This window comes from Lampetra planeri, chromosome 1, assembly GCF_965212315.1.
Source record: "Lampetra planeri chromosome 1, kcLamPlan1.2.h2, whole genome shotgun sequence".
NCBI lineage: Eukaryota > Metazoa > Chordata > Hyperoartia > Petromyzontiformes > Petromyzontidae > Lampetra > Lampetra planeri.
The window spans coordinates 30,354,166-30,365,207 of record NC_136107.1 but is presented as its reverse complement, the minus strand read 5'-3'; positions in this window follow the sequence as shown (position 1 = coordinate 30,365,207).

Genomic DNA, 11,042 nt, shown 5'->3' with positions numbered 1-11,042 from the left:
GTGATGATATTTTAGTTCATTAAACGTAGAAAATCACTTGAAAAACTGCAACTTAACTTCCACTGCATGAATAATATGCCGAGATGCTAAACATGAAATAATTGTAAACAAATGCTTACCAGAGAGATGTTGAGAGACAGAATGGATTAGGCAATTTAACCAGGTAGAAGACATTTTTCAAACTGTTGGGTTTGAGTAAGAACACAGCTGTAGAAGAGATGGTCAGTGGTCAAGAGAAATAACTTGAGTGGCATCCAAATAATAATTTAATTTGTCGGACAGCACGTCCACCGGGGAGAGCGAGCAATGAAATCGGCTCGTATGTACGTGTTAGGCGAATTAGTGCATCGTCAGGTCACGAGAGGACTGGCGCTTGGGGGTCGCCTACATTCGCAGTGGATTGACCAATGGTTGGTGCGTATTCATTAAAAATGTATCTTGCATATTTTGGGCCAGTCGACACTGCCTGACAGTTGGATATACTGTATGAGCTTGTCCTCCCTTAGACTTCAATATTACATCCTCCCATAGACTTCATGTTCAAGGCTCCCATAGACTTCAATGTTAAATGATCCCATATAATTCAAGGAAGCACTTGTTTAAAATCCCTTGTTTTAATGCACTTGAAGTGCAAGTCCAGAAATAGGTGTGATGGACAGTTTTATCGGAATCTTTATTCTGGAAGAATCCGATGAGCTGTGAAGCGCCTTTTCACAGATGCATCTTATGGTGGTACCCCGCCTCTCGCACAATGTCCGTGATGCACTAATTTTTAGTCTGTTGATGGTCGGCAATGCAGCAATCGACTCATCTCGACGAGCTGTATACGATGCACTATTCGATTAACTGTTAAAAGTTTAATTTTTCGATAACGGAATTTGTTATGCTAATGTTTGGCGTTTCGACATCGCGGAGTAGCACTGATTTCAGATTGATTGGTATCCCAGCCGTGGAGTTAAGTACACCCCTGGAAAAAATAGTGTCCCAGAAATAAAATATTTTATTTCCTCGGCCCAGTTTGTATTATTTGCTTCCCCGGGGTACCGCCATAAGGAGCAGATGTCTAGATTGTGTAGCCCTCAAGTTCCTTATCTACTCTGTCGTTTGCTGCCACCTTGTGTTCATGAACCACCAAATGTGGAACGTTGCTGTTATTATTATCATGAAGCTCAAGTTTGGAGTGGGAAATTCTGTGCCTAGGCAAATTTGGTGATGTCTATGAGAAGGTGCATTTATGAAAAAATAAGTTGCCCTCTGTACAAAATCCAAAGAGTGAAATTGGTGTGAAACGTACAATATAGGTATAATTCAAGTTCTTCAAATCTTCTGACTCGCGTATGCAAATCGGATAGCAATCCCTTCCTTAGCTATCAACTCAATCTCAAGTCGGTTTCTTCGTTCGTTTCTCAATCCACTTCTCTTGGTGAGGGTCGCGGCGGCAGCGTGTGGAGTCCAGACCTCCCTTTCCCTGGCGACGGACTCCAGCACTACTACACTATACACTGCTACACTATACACTATACTATACACTACTACACTATACACTACACACTACTAAATACTACGACACTACTATACACTACACTAGAAACTACTATACACTACTATACACAGACTCTAGCTCTTCCTGGGGAATTCCCAGGCGTTCCCAGGCCATCCGAGCGACGTCGTCCCGCCAGCAGCAGCGTGTCCTGGGCCGGCCCCGGGGTCTTCTCCCAATCAGTTTATTAATATCCAAAAAAGTCTTGCTCTGGCCTACCTTATTTCATTCCACTTTACTCCCAGTTACACCTGCTGCTTTATTAGTCTAGGCCAGGGGTTGGCAACCAAACCAACAAGAGGCATTTTTTGTTCGAATTCGGTAATAAGTATAACCCGTAAAAACAACGTTTTTCACTATAAATCCTTTATATGCGTGGCAGCGAACTTAATATAAAGGATTTAAAAATATATTCGCCTGTGGAGGACGCGGGGATCGATCCCGCGACCCTTGGCACGGGAAGCGAGGGCGCTACCAACTGCGCTACTCCGCCACAGCCTGTGGAGGGGTTACGCTCTGGGCTCTTACACTGTGACGTTCAGCCAAAGCCATGAATGAGTTCTATTTGAATATATGTAAAATAAATTTTTTTTGCCTAAAAATTGTAAAATTTTGGGAATTTTTTTTTCACGAACATTAATTGTCTCGCACAACGAGTCTGTGTGGAAAATGTCAGCACGATTGGATCACGGGAAGTGGGTTAAAAACGACAGAAAGATTTGCACGGTCATAAGCAAGCAAGCACGCAAGCAAGCAAGCACGCAAGCAAGCAAGCAAGCACGCAAGCAAGCAAGCACGCAAGCAAGCAAGCAAGCGAACTTAATATAAAGGATTTAAAAATAAGTATAACCCGTAAAAACAAAGTTTTTCACTATAAATCCTTTATATGCGTGGCAGCGAACTTAATATAAAGGATTTAAAAATAAGTATAACCCGTAAAAACAAAGTTTTTCACTATAAATCCTTTATATGCGTGGCAGCGAACTTAATATAAAGGATTTAAAAATATATTCGCCTGTGGAGGACGCGGGGAACGATCCCGCGACCTTCGGCATGGGAAGTGAGGGCGCTACCAACTGCGCTACTCCGCCACGGCCTGTGGAGGGGGTACGCTCTGGGCTCTTATACTGTGACGTTCAGCCAAAGCGATGAATGAGTTCTATTTGAATATATGTAAAATATTTTTTTTTTGCCTAAAAAGTGTAAAATTTTGGGAATTTTTTTTCACGAACATTAATTGTCTGTCACAACGAGTCTGTGTGGAAAATGTCAGCTCGATTGGATCACGGGAAGTGGGTTAAAAAACGAGCGAAACATTTGCACGGTCCTAAGCAAGCAAGCAAGCACGCAAGCAAGCAAGCAAGCACGCAAGCACGCAAGCAAGCAAGCGAACTTAATATAAAGGATTTAAAAATAGCCGCAATGCATGTGAATACGAGACGGTTGTCCTTAATAACTCGCGTAACACAGCGGAAACCTTCAAGAGTTGCCGACCCCTGGTCTAGGCCATTGGCAACACAAAATCGCCGTCAAAAACATTCCCATTCCTGAAGCTGGGAAATCTCTCTCCAGAGTCAGGGATAAACAATGACCCCCTGCATGCACGATAGCCACCGATTTCAGTTTCATTTATTAGGTATAGCCCTGTGAGCCATGCGGCTCTTGACTCGGGTGCAACCGCAACAAATAAAACCATGAACAACGAACATCTTGAAGTGACTACGCGCAACAGAAAATCCAGGAAAAAACTGCAAAATCTTCCAGAAAAAAGGCCCGTATATCAACACTATGTGAAAAAATCCCAGTGGGATGCAAGTCAATAACAACCATAAGACAATTTAGATTAAAGTTATCAGGCTAACTCTGTACTTCAACACACATGGCTAAACCATACGTTTTCGAAATCACCAAAATAAAGCTATGAAAACAATGTAACAGTATACATAGGAACTGTTATTAAAATTTAACAAGAAACGATATACATAACATGTATGACTAAACTTTGCAGCCACAGCTGGCAGCATGAGTCCCTCCATAACAGCAGGAGTATCAGCGTGCGTTGAAGAGTGAATTCACAACATTTAAAATGTAAATTTAAAATGTAAATGTTGTAGATTCACTCTTCAGCACACCGGTGGGCTAAAGTAGTGGACTATTTGACTTTCGTGAAAGTGACACTTTTTTACTGATTGGCAGTGTCGGGTGGTGGAGAGTTACTAATTTATAAATAACGCGATCTAACCCAAAAACGTTTATTATGAACCTCTTGTATGTTTGCCGCGAAGATGGCCCATTGCTCACAACATCTCCGATTAGGACGGTTGACTACGTACGATGCGAAAGAAGTTCAACATACATACATACAACATCGACATATATATATCCTTTTATTCTTGACGAATGTGTTTGAATCTTGACTTAAAGCTTTCGTGACTGCAGGAATTCATATTCTTTGGATCTTTCGGTAAAGTCACGTAGATAGGTTCAAAAATAGAATGTGTTTGAGTTGTTATTATTCGTTTACCTTTGCCAATACAGAATGTCCAAACAATTAGTTACACTCTCTGGGTGAAATTCAGAGCCAGGAGACGGTGGTTGATGTTAAACAAAGGATAATGAATGTGATTAAGACCCCCCACGGTTTGTGCTGGAGAAAGGGAGTGTTGTTTGAAGGAAACAAGATGTGGACCCTCTTTCTTTATTGTATGACAGAATTAAAACAATTAATAAAATACGTGAATGAAACTGAATAATACATTGTATTTATAAAGGGCCTTTCAACGATGTACTGAAGGCACTGTAAATCACAAAAAATATATGGTAGGCCAAGGGGAGGAACATATCAGAAGTATACAGGTGCTAAATTAGAGAACCTCGAGCAAGAGAAACGCGTGTTGAGGCAGGGTTGAAACCACACCGCCGCTGTCTCCGAACCACCAACAGTGGTCTGTGGCCACCAGTGCGACTGTTGTCATCCAAAAGAGACCCATACAACATATAATGACGCAACGCGCGTTCCACAAATACGAAGGAGACATCCCGGCGATTCACTCCGCTGCTCCTGACGCGGTTATCTGCCTTCACCACCTGAATGCGAAACTGTTGTTGTTGCTCTGCATCTACATCAGTCGTACGGAAGAACAAGAGCCAACAACAGTCGGAGCAGGGAGCTCGTTCCACAGCCGAAGAGGGCAGCGCAGCAGAGGGCAAGGGCACCCAGAGCATGCGCGGAGGAGCTGTGTCCGAGGAACACACGCAGGGGCCATCGACCATCGAAAAGCGATTCCTTTGGGATGGCCACACATGGCCATCCTCGCAGCAAGCCATCAGATTGTCACCGCATCGTGCGCTTTCAGATGCGCTTCTGCCGATATTAGGAAGCCACTGGAGCTATGCACTTTTAAATAAACTAGATTGAAAACTTATTACTTTAGGAGTGCTTTTTGTGTTTAGTTCATTGTACTTCCGCCCAGGGGCGGTTTCTTCATTAGGGCGATTGGGCGACGCACCACCAATGTCATTCAACCACAGAGTCACGCTAGCCGTCACTGTGCCTCTGGATATAGTCCAATCAGCGTCATGCTACGTTCTGTGGAGTACCGCCTCTTTTTGGGCGATTTCCCTCTGGCTGAGAATCGCCCCGAGTGGTCCCATAGACTTACATTCAAATATGTTTTTTTTCGAACGGGGGGCGCTGCAATGCATTCTCTATGGCTTCCGGGAGGGCTCGCACTAACGTGCTTACGTCATCATACGTAAGCACGTTTCATCCAACAAAATTATTTGTCGCCACCTAGTGGAATCTTTAATAAAAGAAACATGAGTGGATTGTATTAATAGTGAGTATAGAAACAAACAAGATGTATTGTAAGAGTCACTTTATTTTTCATTAATATTAAAGAAGTGAAGTTGCCTTTACATGCTTAAGCTGTTAATTTATCCTTTGCATGGGTGGACCTTATCCTTATCAATCATCCAGACATTTGCTCCCCCTGAGAGATTTTGCAGGAGCCGCCACTGCTTCCGCCGCACCTACAATTAGCACGGTTGGCTACGTACGGTGCGAAAGAAGTTCAACATGCATACAAACAAACATGCTTTGATGTATGTGTAATAAAGTATTTCCACGACGATGCTTGTTGGGTGCTTCTTTATTTACAACGGTACAGCACAGCTTCACTTCCCCTCCCGATGGATTCACTCTCCCAACCCGTGGACGAGGCGCCTCTCTCCCTCCCTCCGCGTCCCCGCGAGGCTCACTCCACTCTCCAGCCTCGCCGCTGGCTGACGGCATGCTGGAAGCGGAGGCGAGCTTCGAGGGAAGATCCGCAATGTGGCCCGTGACGAGGAGAAGGGCACACCGACCCCCACCTCTGGCCACACCCCCTCGAGGAACCTTCTTGAGGGTTCCTGAACGCCTCACCGGCCCGATCATATCCCCCCTCTCGGATTGGATCCCGATGACATCATTGTGCCCGTACTCGTTACCCTCTGGTATCCCCTGGATAGCGCTCCCTCATTACATCACCACCCCCCCCATAATAAAAAGACTAGCCGTCCCGGCTAAAGGTAAAACCCAATACGAGTAATGAAGAGACGCAAACGTGGGCGCATGTGGCGTGCGTGCAGAGCGTAGCACTGAATAGGCTGAGGCCAGCAGAACATAGAACATTAACAAGAGAACAACATCGAATGTTAACAAGAGAATAACGAACGAACGCAGCCCCCAAGGAGGCGAGAACGGTGCGTTGGTGAAATCAACGGAAGCGAAGTGTCTTGGAGCTAGTCCGTGACGCCGGGCCGTTATCATGAACTGCCCCCTGCTGGCCCTTGGACGGCACGCCGGGTGGCAGGATGAGCGACGGCAGAGCGGAGGGCTCCATAGCAGTAGGGCCGGCCTGGTCGCCGACATTGGTAGTTACGGACTCGGAAACTGTGGAAGGTATAACAGAGCCCTTTGGGCGGTCATCACGTAACCGCGCTGTCCCCGGTTCGTCAGACACGTCAGACTTCGGCAGGCCAATTGGTGGAAATGAAGGGGTAAGTTGAAGAGGAAAAAACGGCTTCAGCCGCGAGGGGTGAACGAACCAACGTCGGCGGCCCGCCTGGATGCGCACAAATTGTGGCCGAAGAATTCAGATCACTTCGACTGGTCCCCGCTAGGGCTTACGCAGCTTAGGGGAGGTACCAACGGGAACTTAAGGGCAATGCAACCAAGCACCTGACGGTCAGACCTGTGAGCAAGACGTTAATTTCGCTCTTGTGTCTTGGCGGTATTGACTTTGGCCACCTCTCGTGCGTCAGAAAGACATGGCAGGGAATCACGGACATGTTCAGGCAGTCTAGACTTAGAATCAGCCATCGTTACTCTCAATTGGGTATGAATATGTAGCACATTCTCTCGGCCGTACATAAGGAATAACGGCGAAAACCCCGTAGAAGCATGAGGGGCCATCCTATATGCAGCGAGCACACTAGGCACCTGCAGATCCCAATCGGCCTGGTTGGCGTTCACCGCCTGACACAGCATGGCGGACAGGGTCCTGTTCAGGCGTTCGACCATACCATTCGTCTGAGGATGATACGGTGACGTCCTAATTTTCTTAGTACCCAATGCATCACAAACCTCGAGCAGCAACGTAGAGGATAAATACCGGCCTTGGTCTGTAAGTAGTTGTTCGAGAGCACCCTTATCCATAACATCACCATTAAAAAATGCATTGGCAATGGAGGCGGCCAACTGGTCCGGTAGCGGCCAAGCCATCGGCCAGTGCGTAAAATATTCAACACCCACCAAGAGGAACTTATCCCCCTTAGCTGTGAGCGGAAGGGGCCCAAAATGTCGAGCGCCACCAGCTTGTTGATACACGAGACCGAAATAGACTGCAGTGGCGGGTGGCCTTTCTGTTGCGGCGGATTCCTCTGAGCACAATCAGTGCAAGCTCGGATCCATTTGGAGACATCGGCCGTCATACCTGGCCAATAATAATTCTGCTGCAATGTAAACAGAGACTTTTGCACTCCCAGGTGTAACAACTTTTTCCCGTGCAGAGTGCAGACCAAGCCGCACCGAAGAGGAACGACAATGCGGCAACGATCCAACGCGTCCTCCATCCACATCAAAAGGCCACCAATCAAAATCACCCTGCCATCCCCAGCCAAATCGGATGCCACCTGCCCGTGCTCAGACCAACGCCGCAGATCCCCTAAGGAGAGGTCAAGGAGCTGCTCACGTATCCATACGGAGCAGGGAAGTCGCAAAACACTGTAAATCGGCGCGGTCGCGTCCAAAGGCTCAGAAGCATCAACCGCAGACATAGCCGTACTAGCCTGTGAGGGGAGGGGTCCACAACGACTCGTACCAGACAGACACGGGCAACGAGGCGATTGTGGCAGCTGTGTCAAAGCATTCGCATTGCAGTGGCGAGAACCTTAACGGTAAACAACGTTGAAAGAGAATTCCTGCAGAATCTCTAGCCAATGAGAGAGCTGGCCAGCTGGCTGTTCAATTTTCAAGGAGTACTGAAGAACCGCATGATCGGTGCGGACAACAAATTCCCTGCCATAGAGGTAAGGCCTGTATTTACTAGCAAAGTAAATGATGGCCAAAAGTTCCTCCGGGTAACACAATAGTGGCGTTCCGCAGGCGAAAGGACGCGGCTACCGTACGCGACCACCTTTTCCACGCCATCCTTAGTTTGAGAAAGGACAGCGCCAATGCCCGTATCGCTGGCGTCGGTGTCAAGGACAAATGGCAGTGGAAAATTGGGATATCCGAGCGTGGGCACGTTAGACAGCCGTTCACGGAGGGCAGAAAACGCAGCCTCCTCCTCCGGACCCCGTTTGAACCTCTGATTTTTAGTGGTCAGCGCGTGCAACGGTGCAGCGACGGTAGCAAAATTTGGCACAAACCTGCAGTAGTACGAAGCAAACCCTACAAAGCTGCTCACATCCCCCAAAGTTGCAGGGGTCGGCCAATCGCGGACACAGGCAGTCTTTTCAGGGTCCGTGGCAATGCCCTTGGAACTAACAATGTGACCCAAGTAATGCACCGAAGTCTGCAGCGAATTAGCCGGCTTAAACTTCAAGCTAGCGTAACACATTCTATCGAAAACGGATCATAGCCGCTGCAGATGTTGTTCAAAAGTGCGACTGAAAACAATCACGTCGTCTCAGTAAATGAGACAAGTGTCCCACTGTAACCCGGCTAAAACGAGCTCCATCAACCGCTGGAAGGTGGCCGGAACCGAATTAAAGCCCATGGGAAGGCGTGGAAAACGTAGTTCTGGGCTTCCATGACTTGTCTAGGGGTAGCTGCCAAAACCCCGAAAACAGATCAAGGGTAGAAAAATATTTAGCGCCGGACAGGGCGTCTAGAGAGTCGTCCATCCGTGGAAGCGGATAGGCGTCGGGTACGAAAACCTCGTTTCATTTGTGAAAATCGACGCAAAACCTGAGGCCACCATCCTTCTTTTTGACGAGCACAACCGGCGTGCCCCAAGGGCTAGTAGAAGGGGAGATAATATCGGCGGCCAGAATATTGTTGACTGCCTGTTGCACATGCTCCTTCTCCACTGGGCTCAAGCGGTGTGGGTTCTGTCGAATAGGACTGGTGTTGCCCATATCAATATGGTGTGATAACAGTGTCGTACGACCCAAATCGAACTCATCCTTGCTAAACACGTCCGAATAATCACATAGCAGAGAGCGCAATTTACCCCGTTGATCGGAGGACAAGTATGCATTGTCCCCACACAACGTAGTAACCCATCCCTCATCCGTCACACGGCAAGGCTGAGCTGCTACCACCAACCGCTGCGGCTCAAGCTCATCATGGTCCGAAAACATAGTGGTGGCGTGAGCCAGTACCATACCAGCGGGAACCACAACAGCGTCCGGCCCTCCATTGAGAACCTGTAGGAACAGGGCTTGCTCGGAGCAAACAATAGTCTGCGCGTCAACAAGCGCCAACCCTCAGTCCACCGCATTAGACGGATCAATATGTCCAATTCCTTTGCGATAACGTAATGGCACAAGCATCTGAGATCCCGGAGAAATCTCCACCTTGACGTCAACGATGGCCTGGACTGCAGCGCCCAGTGTTGAATGCATCAATGGAGAGGGCAAGAAGGGCAATTTGTGACCCGAAGGCATCTCCAAGCAACCTTGATCGACCAGGATCTTAACGGGCATGCGACGAAGATAATCAGTACCCAACAAACAGGGCACAGTTAACGACCTCGAGATCAAAAACAGGTCCCGATACAGCAAAATCACTGATGACAACGAGGGCATCCACCTGGCCAATTATTCCCATGCTGCCCCCATTAGCCACAACACAAGCATCAACGACGGGTCGTATTTGAGTATCAGGGATAGACAACAATTGAAAAATGACATCCGAAATAATAGTAGCGGAAGCCCCCGTGTCCACCAAGATACGAACGCTGACCCCTTGTATCGAACCCGACACCAACGAGGACTCCGCAGCCGCCGCAACCACACGACACGCCAATTTCCTCCATTGAGTGAGCGATTCGGGCCAATTCTGTGGGACCGACCCGCAATGACGGTTGCCAACAACCAAATCCCGTTGTGAGCGTACAGGCACCGCAGATCGAGATGCATGAGGTTGCAAAATGTGCCGTGTGTCAGACATGTACCGACTCGCCTGGGGGTTCAGAGGATGATCCGTCGGAGGGGCCACAGGAGCCGGAGCAGCAGACGAAGATGGAGAGCGAGGACGACTCCGGCATTCCCTCACGAAGTGACCCGGCCGACCACAGCGGTAACAAGTGATGGCTGGTCTTTGAGTCCCCCGGTCGTCACGAAGATGGGGTCCTTCGGTCCCCCAGCGACGAGAAGCCACGGTCCGTCTCCGATCCCACTCATAGGCCGCAGTGGCCAGATCACCAACCGAAGAATCTTCTCGAGGCGGATTATTCACAACTTTAGATGGGGACCAACCCCGGGGTCCCCCATCATGCTTAGGGTTCCCTGTCCACGCCGCCATTTGAGACCAGCGCTGCAAATTTTCGTGCCAATGCAAGCACCTGGCAGCCCACCGGGATGATTGCGTTTCATGGCCGCATGCAGGAAGGACAACCCCCATGTTCGGGGTAGGCAGCCACAGCCAGTGCCATCAAGGCACTACGGTAGGCCAGGGGATATTCTGAACTGCCCCGCTTATGCTGTATACATTTTCTCCGCCTGTCTGAAGGTAAACTTCTGCCATCTTGGCGTACACACCTTGTAACGTTGCCCGCTTCTCTGGAGGAATGGACCTGAAGACCGCCAGAGCGTCATCGTCCGGCACTGTCGGCAGAGCGACCAGTGCTTCCTCCTCCGACCAATGGACCGACCTGAACGCCGCTTCGAATCTCCAGGTGAAGGCGTTCCAGTCGCCACCAGCTGCAATTAATTCTTTAACGTGGGGAAGATGACGTCCACGATCGATGACGCTGCGCGCGACAACAGTGGTAGCAGTGGCAGTCGCCCCCTT